Raw genomic sequence first — 21,115 nt, 5'->3', positions numbered from 1 at the left:
TGGAATTTTCTTCTGACATTCATCAAAAAATAAGGAATTTCTTCTGGCAAGTTTCTGGCTGCTGTTGCTTAAAATTATCTTGTTGGGAGACAATTTTGAATTTTGTGTTGTGTGTGTATTGTCCTTTTGTTCAATTCTTACACCACAGTTTTGACTCTGAGAACTGCTTAATCTTCTGCTTTAATATGTGAGTCATGTCTGTCACACAGTGGGAGAACACGTTTAGTTACTCAGCCGATCACTTGGCAGAAGTCTTAAAATTTTCATCCTTGTTTGGAGATAATACTGATTCTAATGAAGCTGTGGCATGTTCCAATCTACATGGATTACAAAAATGTCTCATATGCACAGAACTTCACATTGAGACCTCAGTAGAATACTTTAAACATCAACGCATACCCAGAGGTTTAAGAAGTTATAAAGAACCTAAGGTATGTGTGGAACATCAGGAATTATTTGAGAAATGGGCAGCCATTCTTAATAAGTGCTCCATGGATCTCATGTTTTTAATTGTAGAACAGGCTAACAGATCTCGTGATTGTTTCATTTGATCAACTTGCTTATGAAGACTATCTCTTAAGGTTGAAACAGCTGTTGATATTTTTTATACCATTTTATCAGATTTACAAAGAACCATGGATACATATAAAATATAACTAAAAGCATTTAAGATTGCCAAAATTTACCAAGGTGAAATAGATTACAAGAAAGGCCCTGTATATGCATGGCTGGATAAACCCACCAATACCAAACATGTCTCCTTTGATGTTGCTTCTGACACCTCAGGTTGTGAAGAGGAACCTACGTCCATTCATTTTTTAGAAAAGTGTCCATGCCAAAATCGAGCAAAAACAGGACACTGCTGCAATACCCACAATTACAATGTTGAGTGGAAAAGACTGAGCATGAGATCCAAGCACCAAACAATTCAATTCCTGAGGTGAATGTTGATTTTTACCAGTATGATTCATACAAACAATGTTCAATTTACTAAATTTCTCCTATATGAGAATATAGTGGGCCCGAAGGAATGACCTCACTTATATGCTGGTGCCCCATTTCAACAATCCTTTGTTTTTAATATCTCAGGCAGACCTTTGTCCTAAGCAAAAGAATCAATGTTAAATAAGACGTTATCTTTTATTTCAACCCAAGTACACAACTCTTTTCAATGTCATAGTAATTATTTTAGATTAATTCACATATTACAATGCAAAGTGTTATTCAGTAAAACTTCCAACGTAACAAGGGACATCTACTTGGTCAAGAACACATCAAGCTGGTGACCACCAGGATGCATTAACCCTTTTATGTTTACATTTCAACAAATAGTCATCAAATATATGAACATTTGGAATGTGCACCAAGAAGGAAATATTTCAATACTACTAAAGAAGAAATGTGAGGGATCAGAAATTTTGCCATTCGTGAAGACATCATCATTAAACCCACCAACAAAGATGGAGGTCTAGTAGTGTGGAGTTGAGAACAATATGTTATGGAAGCTTATAGCCAACTACATAATTCACCGGCATATCATCTATTACAACCTAATCCCACTGCAGAGACACAGCAACAAGTAAAACAGGTGGTGCTTGCAGTGCAGAAAAAAGTTTTTTTGACAGACAAAGAGAAATGATTCTTGATATGTTACCATCCTAAAACACCCATTCTGCATCTGGTACCCAAGATATATAGGGGCTGATTTTCAAAGCCCTACCCTATTTTATAAAGGCCTGGCAACGCGCATAAAGCCCCAGGATGAGTCTAAGTCCCAGGGCTTTACAAAAGGGGCAGTCCAGGGCGAGGCAGGGGCAGGACTAGAGGCCTCCGGTACAGCAGTCATTTGCCGCTGTGTTGGAGGATCGAGTTCCAGCTGGCTGCCGGTGCACGCAACCTGGGCCTGCCTCCAGGCAGGTGCAAAAGGTAGAATACAAATTTTGGGGGGGTTAGAGGAGGGCTGAGGGGGAAAAGGTTAGGGAAAGGGGTGGGAAGGTTAGTTTAGGGGGAAGGGAATAGGGGAACCCCGAGGGCATTGGCACATGCAGGGTGCACAATTGTGTACCCCCTTGCATGCGCCAACCCCCGATTTTATAACATGCGCGCAACTGTGCGCGAATGTTATAAAATTGGGCATACATGTGTGCGTACCGGGTAGCGCATGCACATGTACGCCCGCATGTATTTTTTAAAATCTACCCCATAGGTTCTTAACTTCTCCACTGAATGACCGATCATGTCAGCAAAGCAATCCGTGCTTGAACAGTTGCAATCTATTTCAACCATATTTGAAAACATATGTGTCCACAGCATCTTCATATGTTAAAGATACAACTCATGTATGTTTAGTTCCTGAGCCAATTGCATGTTACTACAGAGTAGGGGTGTGCATTCATTTGCAACGTATTGGCAATCCGCAATGTATAGGGCCATATTCGTTGTATTCATGGGGAAGCAAAACATACCGTGATTCCCAGGAATACAACAAATCTTCACTGAATTATTTGGCCGTCTAAAGGAGCAAATTTAAACAACCCCCCCCCCCCTCCTGATACCCCCAAGACTTGCCAAAACTCCCTGGTGGTCCAGCAGGGGTCCGGGAGCGATCTCCTGCACTCGGACCGTCGGCTGCCGGTATTCAAAATGGTGCCGATAGCCCCTGTGACATAGTAAGGGCAGAGGCTATCGGCGCCATTTTGATTACTGGCAGCCGACAGCCTGAGTGCAGGAGATCGCTCCCGGACCCCCTCTGGACCACCATGGACTTTTGCCAAGTCTTGTGGGGATCAGGAGGGTCCCCCAAGATTTTCCAAAAGTCCCTGGTGGTCCAGCAGGGGTCTGGGAGTGATCTCCTGCACTTGGACAGTCGGCTGCCAGTATTCAGAATGGCTCCACTAGCCTTTGCCCTTACTATGTCACAGGGACTACCGGTGCCATTGGTCAGCCTCTGACACATGGTAGGAGCACAAGATGGCGTTGGCCGTCCATTGCTCCTACCATGTGACAGGGGCCGACCAATGGCACCGATAGCCCCTGTGACATAGTGAGGTCAAAAGTTATTGGCGCCATTTTGAATACCGGCAGCCGATGGCATGAATGCAGTAGATGGCTCCCGGACCCCCACTGGACCACCAGGGAGTTTTGGTAAGTTTTGGGGGGGGTCAGGAGGGTGGGGGTTTATAGTTAATTAAATTTTAGCCAGGAAATGAATAAGAATGGAAAGCATGAACAGATCGGGGCCCCTCCTTGCCGAATGCAATGTATCTGCCCCCCCATGAATACAAATACTGAATGTAACATATGTAGTCCCTCTGCACATCCCTACTACAGAGAATATTTTGGTGACAATGGATATAGAGTCACTGCATACAATAATTTTTCAGGAAGAAGCATTGGTAACTATACGAGATGTCTTAAGTGAGGACACCCCCCCCCCCTCCTTTGGCAGATACCTATACCATTTATTTGGGATTTGGCCAGGCTAGCATTGAGCAAGAATTATTTTTCATTTTTGGATGAATATTTTTTGCAAGCATAAGGGCACTGTCATGGGTGCAACCATGGTTAGGGATGTGAATCGTTTTAGGACGATTAAAATTATCGTCCGATAATTTTAATATCGTCTTAAACCGTTATGGAACACAATACAATAGAGATTCTAACGATTTATCGTTATAAATCGTTAGAATCGTGAGCCGGCACACTAAAACCCCCTAAAACCCACCCCCGACCCTTTAAATTAAATCCCCCACCCTCCCGAACCCCCCCCCCAAATGACTTAAATAACCTGCGGGTCCAGCGGCGGTCCGGAACGGCAGCGGTCCGGAACGGGCTCCTGCTACTCAATCTTGTTGTCTTCGGCCGGCGCCATTTTCCAAAATGGCGCCGAAAAATGGCGGCGGCCATAGACGAACACGATTGGACGGCAGGAGGTCCTTCCGGACCCCCGCTGGACTTTTGGCAAGTCTTGTGGGGGTCAGGAGGCCCCCCCCAAGCTGGCCAAAAGTTCCTGGAGGTCCAGCGGGGGTCAGGGAGCGATTTCCCGCCGCAAATCATTTTCGTACGGAAAATGGCGCCGGCAGGAGATCGACTGCAGGAGGTCGTTCAGCGAGGGTTCCGGCGCCTCGCTGAACGACCTCCTGCAGTCGATCTCCTGCCGGCGCCATTTTCCGTACGAAAACGATTCGCGGCGGGAAATCGCTCCCTGACCCCCACTGGACCTCCAGGAACTTTTGGCCAGCTTGGGGGGGGCCTCCTGACCCCCACAAGACTTGCCAAAAGTCCAGCGGGGGTCCGGAAGGACCTCCTGCCGTCCAATCGTGTTTGTCTATGGCCGCCGCCATTTTTCGGCGCCATTTTGGAAAATGGCGCCGGCCGAAGACAACAAGATTCAGTAGCAGGAGCCCGTTCCGGACCGCTGCCGTTCCGGACCGCCGCTGGACCCGCAGGTTATTTAAGTCATTTGGGGGGGGGGTTCAGGAGGGTGGGGGATTTAATTTAAAGGGTCGGGGGTGGGTTTTAGGGGGTTTTAATGTGCCGGTTTTGCGATTTTACGTTTTTTCGATTTTTTACGATTTTTCACGATTTTTCACGATATTTTACCCCCCCAAACGGCAACAATACGATTCCCTCCCCCTCCCAGCCGAAATCGATCGTTAAGACGATCGAGGACACGATTCACATCTCTAACCATGGTACCATATGTTGCCAGTATGTTTCTGCATTTGAAGAGAAATACATCTATCCTGAAGAATAGTGGACTCATATTGTGTTTTGGAAGCGATACATTGATGTCATTTTTTTAATTTGTAAACGTTCTGTGTCATAACTGAAAGATTTTCATCAATGGATAATTCATCTCAATGCACTATTAAAGTTCAAACTGACATACAATTATGAGGCCATCACTTTTTTAGACATATATATACAAAAGAATCACAAATGTTTGCATACATCTTTCTATAGATTACCTAATGAGAGAAATAATTTGCTTTTGTTTTTTGAGTTTTCATCCTAGCCACAAATTGAAAAGATAATCAATTGGTTATGTCAAGCCATGTTTGTGACTTACTTCATAATTTGCCCTTGCAACTTGTAGTATATTAGAAAGACAAAAAGAAGAATTTGAACATGGTTACTAGAACATAGGAGCTACCTAAAGACACAGCGTGAGAACGCACCTCCGGTTCTACACTGTTCTGATAAATAACATATCTTTGAAGATCTAAAATTTGCAATATTGGCCCATGTATGTTCAGACCGGTGGGGAGGGACAGGGCTAGAATTTTGAGCCAGAATGAACAGTTAAGGATTTTTTGGCTCAACACTGTACCCTGGTGGGTTAAACTCAGAAACTGAATGGAACATATTTCAGTAAATTTACTTCATTTTAATTCATTACAGATTCTTGTGCATTTATCCTTGATGTAAATTCCTGACTGATTTCATTTCAATTTATATCACCTCTACAAGGATCCAAAAATGGAAAACATTTAGTTTAGTTTTAAATAAGACAAGTTACATAAAAGAGATGCTACTATTCTTACCACAAGATTAAATTAGTGAGAATGACTACATATAGGAATGCGTGGCTCAGGTAAAACAGGAATCTCTCAATATTTTGGATGTATTGATATGATAGCCTGCTATTTCACGTTCTCCTCATGAATATTAAATTAAATTATTTTTTTCCAGCTAACAGCACTAAAAGGAAACAACAATGGCTGGACACCTCGAAGTAGCGGTGAGCAAAACATGATTCTATGTCGGGCTGACTTTCTCATTGAGTAATGTGAAGACACCAAAATCCACTCATGGATAAAGACTTTAAAGAAAAGGGGAGTAATTATCTTTTCATTTTATTTGCATATATTTGCAAACACCCAAAAAATAAGGGTGGTTGGTGTGGATATGGATATGACCATAATAATTATAAAGAACCTAAGGCATACAAGTTTAGACTAAGCCCAGGTATTTATTTATTTATTTGTTTGTTTTTGCATAGCGATATTCAACAAAAACCATCACATCAGTTCACATATAACAAAAGGAAGAAAAATTGCAATGTGAAAAGTAGAAGCAGAAATATACAAAATAAGGGAGAAAATTAAAGAAGACAGAAGAGAAAGAAAAATAATAAAAGGTAATTAAGTTGAATTTGGTAAATAATTATTTTAACATGTTGAAAAAGCTTTTAGAAAAAGCCATGTTTTTAGATCTTTCTTAAAAGTTTGTGAGGATGATTCAAGTCTTAGTTCAATTGGAAGGGTGTTCCATGGTAGTGGGCCTGCTATTGAGAAAGCACATTGTCTTGTTGAGATGAGACAGGATATTTTAGGGGATGGAGTTTCAAGGAAACCATGTTTTGGGAGCGTAACGTTCTTCTTGGGATTTGAAAAAGAAGTGTTGTATCCATCCAATCAGTCTTATTGTTGTATAAAGCTTTATGAATGAGAGATAGAGTCTTCTATTGAATTCTATAAAATATTGGTAACCAGCGAAGATCTTTGAGAACTGGAATAATGTGATCTGATTTTTTGAGGTTACTGAGTGATCTTGCTGCAACATTTTTCAAAAGTTGAAATAGTAAAATTGGTAGAAGCTTGTAATCGAAGAAGCTTTGCATTACAATAGTCTAATTTGGAGAATAGGAGAGCTTGCAAAGCAATACAAAAGTCATGGTGGTGAAGGAGAGGTTTAATCCTTTTAAAAATTTGAAACTTGTAGAAACCTTCTTTAATGATGTTATTAATGTGTTGCTTGAAACAGAATTCTGAATCTAAAATGATTCCAAGGTCCCTTATGTTGAGTAAGATATTTTTGTTAGATAAGTAATTGTTTAGATGGATGTCAAATTCAGGTGAGGATTTGTTGCAAATATAAAGTATTTCTGTTATATTATGATTGAGATTGAGGGATATTTGTGTTAATAATTGTTGTACTGTAGTGAGATAAGACTTCCAAAGATTTAGTGAATTAGTAAGATTAGTATTTATCGGTAAAAGAATTTGAACATCATCTGCATAAATATAGTAAGTTAATTTAAGATCTGATAGGAGTTTACATAATGGGAGCAAGTAAATATTAAAAGGTGTTGAAGATAAAGAGGCTCCTTGAGGAACTCCATGAGGAAGAAGTATTTGTTTAGATTCTTTGTAATTAGTTTTGACCATGTATGATCTATTGTACAAGTATGATGTGAATCAGTTGGTGGTATCACTTAGTCCAATTTCTACTAATCTTTTCAGAAGAGTAAATTAATTCACAGTGTCAAAGGCTGCTGAAATATCAAGGAATATTAAGATTAATTTTTGGCCATTGTCTAAGCCTTTTAAAATTAAATCGGAGAGTAATATTAATAGGGTTTCTATGTTAAGAGAACTTCTAAAACCATGTTGAGCTGAGAAAAATATTTTATGTTTTTCTAAATGTTCCTGAAGTTGTTGATTAACAAATTTTTCAAGTATTTTAGCTATGAAAGGAAGGTTAGAAATAGGTCTATAGTTAGTAATTGTAAATTGGTCTATGTGATATTTTTTAAGTGTGGGTTTGATTATAGCACATTTTAATTTATCAGGGAAAATTGCTTAATTTAATGAAAGATTTATTATATTAGCAATAGGCTTAGCAATAATATTAGGAATTAGTTTAAGTAATTTTATGGGAATAAAATCAATTGGGTGAGAAGTAGGATTCATTTTTTGGATAATGTTATGAACTTCAGTGGAAGCTATAGTGTCAAAAGATGACCATTTTGAATTTAATTTGATTGAATGGGAATTGATGTCTTCGTTAATTTTTGGTATATTCTTGATAAGGTTAAGTATTTTGTCTCTAAAAAAAAGTGGCAAAGTCATCACATGTGATTAATTGTTGGCTTTTAGGAAAAGCGGATATGCAATGTTAAGTGAGTTCTTTAATGCATTTGAAAAGTTCTTTAGGGTTAAATTGGTATTTATGTATTTTATCTGAATAAAAATCTTTTTTGGCTTTATTAATATCAGTTTTGTACATGTAAATAATGGTTTTGTATCTGTCTTTTAATTGATCTGTTGGGTTTTTTCTCCATTTTTTTTCTGCTGATCTGAGTAGATGTTTGGTTTTGTGGAGGGCTTGAGTGTACCATGGTGATTTGTGTTTGGGTGTATTTTTTTTTTTTTTTTTGACAATTGGGCATTTGCATTTTTCAATTTCTGAAGTGATGTTAAGCCAAGAATTTATAGCAGTGTTGATGTTTGAATTGTTTATAGATTTTAAATATCTGGGCATGATTTCAATTAGTTCATCACTGGGGCATGGTTTGCTGAATTCAATATATTTAAATTGATTAGGATGTTCAAAGTGAAAAGAGTTTAAGCAAAATTTAGTCTCAATGAGTTTATGATCAGACCAAGGGAGATTTGTTGTTGATGATGGCTTTGTGATATCAATCATGTTATTTATCAATATAATATCTAAGATATGTCCAAATTTATGAGTAGGTATTATGAATGATCTCACCACCATATTATTTATTATTAAAAAAGGAATTTTCTTCTGATATTGATCAAAAAATAAGGAATTTCTTCTGACATTTTTATGGCTGCTCTTGATTAAGATTCTATTGTTGAGAAACAATTTTGAATTTTGTGTTGAGTGTGCTATTACCTTTTTATTAAATTAATAACTGACCATACCATACATCAAATGAAGGCATCATTTACAAAAACACCATGGGCCTCATTTTCCATAGGGATCGCACGTGATAAGGGACGTTTTGCACGCTAAAAGTCCCTTATCACGTGCGATACCAAAATGGGGGTGGAGTCGGCCCCAGAAGAGGAGGAGTCGGGGCGTCACTGGGGCTGACTCCAAGAAGACACCGTGGACGATGAAAAGTAAGGCCCTTTTCGCGTTGAGTTCGTGCCCAATAGTTACACCTTCTATGGTGGTGCTATTGGGTGTGAAACCGGCAGCGATCGCTCCGTGACGGGGTGATCGCTTTTGGCTAGCGCAGGCCCGCCCCCCATTTCAGCCCCCTGCCCCTCATTCCCTAAAGTATCGCAGGCCTGCGATACTTTAGAAAATGAGGCCCCATGTCAAGTAACAGTATAAATGTAACATATGCAAAAGCAACAAGCTCAAGTGTAGTTTACCTTCATAAAATAATATGACAAAACATAACAAAATGAAGCTGAACAACCATCACTACCTCTCCCCCACTTTGTGGGTGATCACATTGGCTATAAATCATGTAGTTAGGAATCCTGTCAAATCAGTCCTTAGCTACTGTAATGCTAGTGTAAAGAGTATTGTAATTTAATGATAATTACAATCAGTACATAATAAAGTGAAATACCCCATTGGAGATGAGGTTGTCATTGAATCTTGTTTCATCTCTGTAGGTAAGAAGAGGAAGAAAGGAGACCACACGTCACAAAATGGTTGTGAAGATGCAGGAAGTGCCGAATCCACTGATTTGATTTCCAAGACCATCAAGTCCAGCATAGAGGAAATCCACAGCTTTAAAATATTTTTTTATTTATTTTAGATTTATATTCCGCTTTTCACACTTTTCTCAGCACTTCAAAGTGGATTACATTCAGATAGACCAACCTTATCTAGCCAAGTTGTTAAAATACAATGTTTTGCAATCATACGGCTTTTTACCTATAGTTGATCCTGTGCTTTTCCCATTATGGTTGGTCTCCTTATATGGCCCAATACAGAAAAAAAAAGCTATGTGCAATATAGAACTTAGGAATCTTTGAACCATATTTTAAAATGAATGTACATTGCTGCAGTGACACAGACAATGCATAATTGTTGCATCAGCCATAGAGCATTTTACACCTGCGCTAGATAGGATCATACCTGCTTTATATGCTTTCAGAGGCCAAAATATCACTTGATATACAATCTTATAATACATCTCTCACAATATACTACTCTCTCTACCATATTGTATAATGCTACAATTTCATCCTCAATAATTGACTCTAATAAGTCTTTATTCCATATATCTGCTAATAATTATAATAAATAATAATCTGTTATGGTATGTAAAAACAACAGTGACATAGACAATTTTTGTTTTTGAAACAAATGTCTATGAAAGGGACCAGAGGTAAAAATCATGGATCTTTTTGTGTAAATACTTTCTAAATATTTGTTTCTGCTTCAGTGGGTACTAACCCTTTCAGTCTGTCTCACATTCAACTTCAGCGCTCTGTGTCTACATCCGGGACCTGTCCCTGCTACACCGCACTGTCTATCACCTATTTATTTATTTATTTATTTATTTATTTATTTATTTAACATTTTTATATACCAAAATTCATGTAGCAAAATTACATATCACTTCGGTTTACATTATAACAGTAACAAGCATGTAAGAATGTGATTACAATAAACAAGGGAAGTAAAACTTGTATCAAAGAAACTGGGGAATGAAGAAAAATGAATAAATAATAAGATTCTTTTGTGGAGCCAAGACTAATCTGGCTAAAGTTCTAGGTGCATACTGGATTAATTTAAGGTAAGGGTACAAGGAGCAAATTGGATTGATCGATTGCAGAGTTGGAATGCTAACTTGATAGATAGCCTGTTAGATAGTAAGGTGATGTATGAGAAGAAATCATTGGCATAAATGAAAAGCTTGTTCGAACAGCCAAGTTTTGAGTATCTTTTTGAAGGTAATCGGGCATTGTTCCAGCTGGAGTTCTGGAGGTAGAGAGTTCCGTGTGAGACTGGTCTCCTCTGCTGAGGACCCCTGGATTACTTCTGCTGGGTTATCTTCACTGCTGCCCACTCCCCAGGCAATACCATCGAGCTGTACAATAAATACTTCTCTGTGTCTGTGTGTATAGAGACTAGCCTAGTACTGCGGTTCCTCACGGGACTCCTCCCCAATACCCAAGAATCCACTCCACACCTCATAACCATAACAGTTTGGAAGTGTAGAGGATTTGTTAATCAATGTTGCATGCACTTTTCTCTGCAACCTAATTATTTCCCTACAGCATATGACAACGCCTCAACCATAGACAGGCGAGGTGGTCCCTGTTCTTCAACAGATTTGACTTTTTGCTGAAATATCGCCCTGGTGACAAGAATGTCAGAGCAGATGCATTATCTCGCTCTTTCTTGTCAGAGGACTTACCTGATGAACCCCAGCATATTATTGACCCTAAGAGAGTGGTTCTCACAGCTACACATCAGGTACCCCCGGGCAAGACCATTGTACCCTGCAAGCTAAGAAAGAAATTGCTAAGATGGGCTCATGATTCGAAACTGGCTGGACACCCTGGTCAACGGCGAACACTGGTCAAGCTACAAAGTACTATTGGTGGCCCACCATGAAAGAAGACACTCTAGCTTCAGCGCTGTGTCTACATCTGGGACCTGTCCTTCCTACGCCACGCTGCCTATCACCTACTCGATTGTGAGACTGGTAGGGATGTGCAGCAGGGACAGATTCATCATATTCAGTATTTGTATTTGTTGGGACCCAAATCCATTGCATCCTTTCTCGGGAGACCCCGATCCATTCATTAGTTACATATGTATTCATTTCCCAAAAAAAAACCCCCATCCCAACCCTTTAAATGTAATTAACTACAACCCCCCACCCTCCTGACCCCCCCAAGACTTGCTAAAAATCCCTGGTGGTCCAGCGGGGGTCCTAGAGTGATCTCCTGCACTCAGGCCATTGGCTGCCAGTATTCAAAATGGCACCGATAGCCTTTGCCCTTACTATGTCACAGGGGCTATGGTGCCATTGGTCGGCCCCTGTCACATGATAGGAGCACAAGATTGTGCCGGCCATCCATTGCTCATCCCATGTGACAGGGGCCGACCAATGGCACCAGAAGCCCCTGTGACACAGTAAGGGCAAAGGCTTCGGCACCATTTTGAATACTGGCAGCCGACAGTCCGAGTGCAGTGGATCATTCCAGGACCCCTGCTGGACCACCAGGGACTTTTGGCAAGTCTTTGGGGGGGGGGGGGGTCAGGAGGGTGGGGGTTTATTTGTTAGTGATACATTGTATTGATGGGGGTTCACCATACGTTTTGCGACCCCCACAAATAAAACTAATATTAGAGATGTGAATCGTGTGATCGATCGTCTTAACGATCGATTTCGGCTGGGAGGGGGAGGGAATCGGATCGTCGCAGTTTGGGTTTTTTAAATATCGTGTAAATCGTATAAATCGAAAACCGGCACACTAAAACATCCCTAAAACCCACCCCGACCCTTTAAAATAAATCCCCCACCCTCCCGAACTCCCCCAAAATGCCTTAAATTACCTGGGGTCCAGTGGGGGGGGGGGGAGGGGAAGGGGGAGGGCGGGAAAACCGGCACACTAAAACAACCCTAAAACCCACCCCGACCCTTTAAAATAAATCCCCCACCCTCCCGAACCCCCCCAAAATGCCTTAAATTACCTGGGGTCCAGAGGAAGGGTCCCAGTGTGATCTTTTACTCTCAGACCTCCGTGCGTTGTAGAAATGTAGGAGATCATTCTGGACCCCCGCTGGACTTTTGGCAAGTCTTGTGGGGGTCAGGAGGCCCCCCCAAGCTGGCCATTTTGTTTTTTTGTCCCCCGACGTCAGGAGCGTAGGAGATTGCTCCCGGACCCCCGCTGGACCCCCAGGGACTTTTGGCCAGCTTGGGGGGCCTCCTGACCCCCACAAGACTTGCCAAAAGTCCAGCGAGGGTCCGGAATGATCTCCTACCGCGAATCGTTTTTCCGTACGGCCGGCGCCATTTTGCACAAAAATGTACGGAAAAACGATTCGTGGTAGGAGATCATTCCGGACCCTCGCTGGACTTTTGGCAAGTCTTGTGGGGGTCAGGAGGCCCCCCCAAGCTGGCCAAAAGTCCCTGGGGTCCAGCGGGGGTCTGGGAGCGATTTCCTACGCTCCTGACGTCGGGGGACAAAAAAACAAAATGGCGCCAGCGCTACCTTTGACCTGTCATATGACAGGTCAAAGGTAGCGCCGGCGCCATTTCTACAATGCACGGAGGTCCGAGAGTAAAAGATCACACCGGGACCCTTCCTCTGGACCCCAGGTAATTTAAGGCATTTTGGGGGGGTTCAGGAGGGTGGGGGATTTATTTTAAAGGGTCGGGGTGGGTTTTAGGGTTGTTTTAGTGTGCCAGTTTTCCCGCCCTCCCCCTTCCCCTCCCCTTCCCCTGATTTACGATTTTTTGACGATAAATCGGGGGAATTGTTATTGTATCACAGCTCTAACGATTTTTGACGATTTAAAATATATCGGACGATATTTTAAATCGTCAAAAAACGATTCACATCCCTAACTAATATGGCATATACGTTGTGGATTACCAATACATTGCAAACAAATGCATACCCCTAGAGACTGGTCTCCTCTGCTAAGGAACCCTGGAGTACTTCTGCTGGATTACCTTCACTGCTGCCTGCTCCCTGGGCAATACCATTGAGCTGTACAATAAATACAACTTCTCTGTGTCTGCTTGTATAGAGTCTAGCTTAGTACTGTGGATCCTCACGGGGCTCCTCCCCGTGGGAGTGGCCATCACCGCAGTACCCAAGAATCCAATCCAACACCTCATAACCATAACACATTGCTCATGCAAAAACACCCATATACACGGGTATGTAGGTCAACCACGAGCACATGGATTTTAAGAAGCCACAAATTACATACCCATATATGTGTCAAGAATAAGGGGAGAAGGGGTAGGGCATGGATGGGGCATGAGCAGGGAATTGGTGTTCCTAGGTGTGGTGAAGACTTATGCGTGCAAGTTAGTATTTTAAAAACGCTGACCATGGCATTACTCATCTTGTTATCCACATAACTTTACTGCTGGTCCTGATGAGGAGCAAGTCTGGAGAGATCTTGAGTTTTAGGGTATTTTGCACAGTGTGAGGGCTTGGTTTCAAGTGGGGGGCTTGCAGGATGAAGAACCAGAGGAGTCTTGAAAACTATGATATGAAGTAGGCAAACTGGTGAACTACTTGGAAAAACTGGCTTTTCCTTTGTGCGAGCATGTTTTAAAATCCACTTGCATATCATGTAAAACCCACTAAAGCCCTAGTAGACATATGTACAGAACATTTACTCAAGGATTCTCTTAAGATCATGCACATACATATGCATGGGAGGGATGTTTTAAATGACAAGTGCGTATTTGCGTGCATGATTAAAAATTGCAGCATATCTCCATTTGCACACTGATATGCACATTAATGGGCACACAAGAATTCCTTTTAAAATTACTCTGATAGGTAGTTGTTCTCTTTTGGCATGTAGTATAAAGTGCATATCTAATGTGTTTACATAATTTTTTACAAATTTCAAAGATGCTGATACTTGCTTACTGCCTAACAATTTCCCCATTGATAGCAATTTATAGGCTATATTATAGAATTTCAAATTTGAAAATCCGAACCCTCCTTCTGTTTTTGGAATCATCATTTAGGACATTGCCTTTCTCAATCACTGGGATCTCCAAACAAATTGGCTTAATACCTGATGCAAGATGTTCAAATCTTTCCTGAATAAGTAAATGGGGCTATCTGTAACTTGTAAAGAATCTTAGGATGGCTCTCCAGGAGCTTAAAACTACTAAAAACATCATTTGCAAACATATGGTAAAGCCCTATCACACAGCTTTACACAAATGAAAAAAGTGTAGTTAATGACATGCGATATGGCTTTGCAAAACTGTGAGCTTGGCCCCAAACTCCTCCTAGTTTTCTCATTTGCATCGCACCATGCATAATGGTGCTTAATGCATGCAAAAATGCCATATAGCACTTTGATAAATGACCCCCCTAAGGACCGCCCCCGCTTCCCCCCCCCCACCCCCCCTGCCCACCGTTACTGCCTGGATTCACTATGCCTTGTGGCATTAGTGAATCCAAGCCTAAGAGAGGAAAGAAGCTGTCCAGAGACAGGCAACCAAATTGGTGTGCTGCCTATACTGAAAGACTCATGAGATGAGAATGAAGGATTTAAATGATGATAAATATGATATAGGCATTTCAATAATTGAAAGGTATTAATGATGCACAAGGATCAATATTTTCTGATGGAAAGAAAGCTGTAGAAACAGGGTCCATAATATGAAACCCCATAGGGGAATAATATCAGAAAAAATGTGTTCATGGAAAGGGTGGTAGATGCATGAAATACCAACCCAGAAGCGGTAGTGAAGACAAGAATGGTAATCAAATTCAAAACAGTGTGGGATAGATATAGAGAATCTCTTGGCTAAAAGTTAAATAAAGAAACAGGGTAACCCATGTTTTCTTTACATGTAGAATTTCTACAGGGTAACCTGCACTGAGTGGCAGTTACTACCCTTAACAGAATACATGGAGCTAACTTCCACGGAGTGCCAGTTATTACTTTAAACAACTTGTTGGGTAGACTGGATGGACTCCTTCAGTCTTTTTCTGCTGACATTTAATAAGTTACTGTGTAACAGAGCCTTTTCTTGCTATTTTCCTAGGATATGGATAGGTCTGCCTGATGAAATTCAGCACAAAAATATATTTACTGTATTAATTTTTAAGAAGGTTACTAAGTCCTGACTTTTTAAACACGTTTTTAATATTTAGTGTTGTTTTCCACACTGATGATGATAGTTGTAAAATGTTTTGCTCTATACCATTATGAGCAGTATATAGTATATACTATATACTATATAGATATATATAGTAAAAGATTGCTGGGAAATAAGGGTGGTTTTGCTTATTATATGCATTATGTTATTACTGTTTAGTATTTATAATATTGTCCTATTGTATGATAATTAATACATGACTAGTTTGTACTATATGCATTTAGGAAATTGTTGATGGCATTTTTTATGGATTCATTTTTAAAGTTTGTTATATAATAGTTTTGCAAATTATACTATGCTTTGAGATCTCATGGCTTAAAATCATGTAATAAATATTTAGATAATTTGGTAAATTAGGTTGGTTATGCCTTTCCCTATGGACCTCAGCATCTGAACACCACTTTTTTCATACTATTTCTCTTCTTTGAAAACATCAATATAATAATCACCCTGATTAGTGAACATCAGTTTTTCATTTCCCATTCTTTCTTCCCCTTGAATTTCTGCACCCCAAATGCACAATTCTGTTATTATTGTGCATTGAACCTGAAATATCAAGCACATAACCATTCCTCAAGCTATCTTAGACCATTTCTAATTCTGTGTATTCCCTCAGCAATGTCCACTCTGTTGCAGGTCTTAGTATCATCTGCAAAAAAAAGGCAAACCTCTTCTTCTGACCCATCTGCAATATCACAAAGATATTGAAAAGTACTTGCCCTAGGACAGATCCCTAAGGCATTCCACTAATCACATTTTTTTTTTTAAAGTGAATTCAGTTTATTACTATTCTCTGTTGTCTATCACTCAACCAGTTTCTAATATACTATAGAACCCACCATCAAGCTATTCAGTTTATACTGAAATCCAAGTAAGCAACTTCCAGTGTACACATTTGATTTAATTCTTTAACCATCCAGTTAAAGAAATTGATTTGAATTGTTTGACAAAATGTTCTCCTTGTAAAATCACACTGCCTGGGAACTTGTAATTTGCTGAATTTTAGATACTTCACTATACTTTCCATCTGTATGTCTCCATTAATTTTTTTGCCATTGAAGTAAAACTAAACATCTGATAGCTTCCAATGTCCTCTGTTACCACTTTTATGAAGTGAGACAGGATCCATACTTTAGCACTCTAAGATCACTTTCCTTTCCTGAGATCTATTGAATAGATTATTCAGTACATTCCAACAAGCCTACCCAGTCTAATCTTCACCCCCTCCCCCCCTTCAGCCCATACCTTCATTGAACCTCTTGTATATAGACCCCTGGGCCCTTGTAAGTATATAGACCCTGTAAGTAACCCGTTTAAGCCTGTATATACATACCTGTAAATAGCCTGTTACAGTTTTAATGCTTCTATTTCATTGTCCTCTGCTCTATGTATATTCCTCCCTGTTTCCCCTCCCCGTTGATTGTAATTTCAGCCTTTCAGTTACAATGTGAACCGGAATGATGTATGCTTACTAATGCCGGTATATAAAAGTTTTAAATAAATAAATAAATAAATGCACCAGAATCACTTTCAGCTCTCTTAATAGCCTAGGAAGTATCTCATTTGGCTCTATAATTTTCCACATTTGCAGTTTTGCTAGCTTTGCACAAACCCTTTCTTCTGTAAATGTGGCATCTATTCCACAATCTTATGTACACCTGTCAAAAAGCGGCAGTCCTCCTTTATTTCCTTCTTCAGTGACTACTGAGCAACAGTGTTTGTTTAGCATTTCCACGTTTTATTCATCCCCTTTCATACAGTCTTCCTTTTCTCTTCAGTCTTTCCAGTCCAGCTCTGCACTTTGTTGGCATTGCAATTTGTTCATATGTTACTGAAGCAATTCAGAGGGACAACAATTTTCAAAGGGTGCAGCTAACAGCAGTGGTTTAAACGCAGAAATGGCCTTTTCAAATTTGTCTGCCCAATACATGGGTAAACGTATGCATGTTATGTTCATGCACAAATTTACCCGGAGTGAGTAGAGGTGTTCCCAGGGGCAGGGCTGGGGCGGGGTTAGGTGAATATTGTTGGATTTCAAAAAATTGTGCACATAAATATGCAAGGACATTTTTAAGAGGTTTTAACTTTTACGGGTATATTTAGTAGGATAATTTTTAAAGTGAATTTATGCATGTAAACTCACTTTGAATATTGGTGCAATTTATGTGCAGTTTAGTTGACTTTCTTATGTGGGCTGTTTGAAAATGATCTCCAAAATGGTTAAAATAAAAGAAAGAAGAAAGAAGAATTATGTAATAATTCTAAAAGTAAAAATATGATTGCAGAATGTTGAGAGTGAACTGTTTAGTGGACCCTTGGGCCGACCTGTGAGAGACTGGGGAGAGGTGTACTATAGTCTCTAATGAGTGACAGGTCGGGAGGTGGATACCAGGCAGGAGCTGGACGTGAGCTTCACCCTGGAAGCCGGTACTCCCCCGGGAGGAGCCCATAGGAGCCCAGCTGCTGGGACTTAGGTGATTCATGCTGGAAGCCAGTACTCTCCCGGGAGGAGCCCGTAGGAGCCCGGCCGCTGGGACCTAGGAGATCATGGAAGCTGGAGCAGGCAGGTACTGAAGCAGGCTGGAAATAGAGCAAGCAGAAGCTGTAGCGGGACTGGCTGCTGGAGCCAGACATGAGCTGAAGCAGGACTGGCTACTGGAACCAGACAGGAGCTGAAGCAGGACTGGCTACTGGAACCAGGCGGGAGCTGAAGCAGGACTGGCTACGGGAACCAGACAGGAGCTGAAGCAGGATTGGCTACTGGAACCAGACAGGAGCTGAACAGGACTGGCTACTGAAACCAGACAGGAGCTGAAGCAGGATTGGCTACTGGAACCAGACAGGAGCTGAAGCAGGACTGGCTACTGGAACCAAGCTGGAACTGAAGCAGAACAGGTTACTACGAGCAAGCCAGACAGAAGCAAGACTTGGGCACGGAGTGAAACACGTCTCAGGCAGGAACGGAGTTGCTAACACAATAGCACACTCCGGGGCTCGGCGCAACAGAGAACCGCAAGGAACCCCATTGCAAGGCAAAGTCCTGGGCTCCGCGGCGGCCTTACATAGGCCGCGGCGTCTGAAGTCACGGATAGGGCGGAGTTTTCAGTGGCGGGAAATGGCCTTCATAAGCGGAGCCTAGGGAGAAGGGGTCCAGGCAGGGCTTTTCGACGTCATCCCCTGTGGGAGTCTGCGAGAGGGACCCTCCGTTCGACCCAAAAGGAACTTTTGGCCAGCTTGGGGGTGTCAGGAGGCCCCCCCAAGCTGGCCAAAAGTTCCTTTTGGGTCAAACGGAGGGTCCCGCGGGGAATCACGTGACGCCGCGTCACTCCGACGTGGCGCCGACGTCACGTGATTCCCCGCATGATCGCTCCGGGGGACCCTCGTTCGACCCAAAAGGAACTTTTGGCCAGCTTGGGGGGGGCCTCCTGACCCCCCAAGCTGGCCAAAAGTTCCTTTTGGGTAGAACGGAGGGTCCCGGAGCGATCGCGTGGGGAATCACGTGACGCTGCGTCACTCCGACGCGGCGTCACGTGATTCTTTTCTCTAGGCTGAATATGGAACACAATACTATTTAAATTGCTGCAAGTGGGAAAGTGAATCAAACCATCAACAAAACTACCTGTAGCCTTTAGATATACTGAAGGAAAAGAAAAAGAGAGGCACAAAAACCTTTATAAAAAAAAATTGCCAAAGACAAAATGTGGAAATGATGCAATGTTTGGAGTGCTGATCATATGACCAAACTTGACATTTTCTGCGCGATCGCTCCGGGGGGCGTCCTGACCCCGCTGGACCACCAGGGAGTTTTGGTAAGTCTTGGGGGGGGGGGGATTAAGGAGGGTGAGGGGTTTAAATTTGTATTTGCACATATGGACATAGACTCAACTTATGGAATTCTCCATATGTCCATATTGACCGCAAATGGGACCCCCTTTCGACTTATGGACATATGAACTTAAACTTTTGCTCTGCACATCCCTACTACCCATAGACAGCTAGGAAGGGAGAACATCCTGTAGCGAAATGTGTATGATTGTTCTATGAAAATACCGCCCATGGGATTAGTTTGACCCAATCGTCTTGTCTTTCGTTTACAAAGGAACGCAGGAAGGTCTTCAGAGTCCGGTTCGTACGTTTGGTCTGTCCGTTACTCTGAGGGTGGAAGGCTGATGAGAGACTCAACTGGACCTTGAAGCGTTTACATAATGCTTTCCAGTAGTGGGCAGTGCCTTGGCTTGGTGCCACTGGAGAGAAGGAACATGCTGCTGCCCTGGGCCATACAAAAAAAAAAAAAAAAGAGGTTCTTTTTCACGGACCTCCCATGCACCAGCAGCAATTAGTCCACTTCCTTCAGGCCTCCTTGGCCCCATTTCAACAATGGGCCATCATTTCTGGGCTCACCTAAGCCTACCTCCAGTCAAGTATTTATTTATGTCTAATATTTTACCCTGTATTGACAATAGAATCAATAATAATGGCAACATTTTTTATTTTGGCCTGCAGGTTAATATCAACATCTTTTGAGACATTTTGTAAAGGTGGACTCATAGATTTAGTACCCATAACATCTTAGTTTTAAGTGAAATGAGCTTTAATCCATTGTTTGCGATTCATTCTTTCATCTTAGTAAGACCCAGATTCATATTCATAATAGCCTCCTGTGCAATGCCATTAATGGTACATATATTTGCATGTTATCTAAATAGATAAAGAAACTCAAGTCCAGTTTCCAAAACAAGTCTCCTAATTGTTTAAGTACACATTAAATAGGAGACAATATGGAGCCTGTGGAATGCCATACACTTGAGAATAGGCTGCAGAGTAATTTACCAATACAAACCTTAAATGTTCTCTCAAAAAGATTGGTACTGCTCCAATATCAAACCCTCAGTACCTAAGTCTTATAGCCAGCAGAATCTGACTATCAATGATATAATTAGCTGCTACTGGATCTAAAATTACTAAGATAAATTCATTACCTCTACCAACTTCTCATCTTAAATCACTTAAGAGTACCACCAGTATTGTTTCCATGCAATAACCTCTATGGAAACCAGTTTAGTGATCATAAAGCAAACTGTATATGTCATCTGTATTATTATCACCCGTTCTATGATCTCTCTAAGAAATGGCAAACCAGGTACAGATCTTAGATTACTAAAATCCTTTGTTTCTGTTGAAGTATGTTTTTTTTAGCTCTTGGGTGTATTCCTGCTGTTTTTAAATTTCAGATATATTTTATATGTTTCAGATTTGTGTGGGACTTTGAATTTCTCCATTTGTGCTGGAGAAATTGATGGATTTTCCCAATTAATCTGGGAAAAATCCACCTTTCTCTATGAACTTGATCCAGACTGAAATTCATCAGGTTTATGTGTCACCTCAAACTCTTCATATAGTTCAAATTAATAGCTGATGAAAAAAAGAGACAAATCTGACAATACAGATAATTTTTTGTTTCATGCCATTCTCCTTCCCTTCCTCAATGTTGAGTGCTTTGATTAGTAAATCATG

This window comes from Rhinatrema bivittatum, chromosome 3 (assembly GCF_901001135.1).
Source record: "Rhinatrema bivittatum chromosome 3, aRhiBiv1.1, whole genome shotgun sequence".
Taxonomy (NCBI): domain Eukaryota; kingdom Metazoa; phylum Chordata; class Amphibia; order Gymnophiona; family Rhinatrematidae; genus Rhinatrema; species Rhinatrema bivittatum.
Note: the sequence above shows the minus strand (reverse complement) of the source record.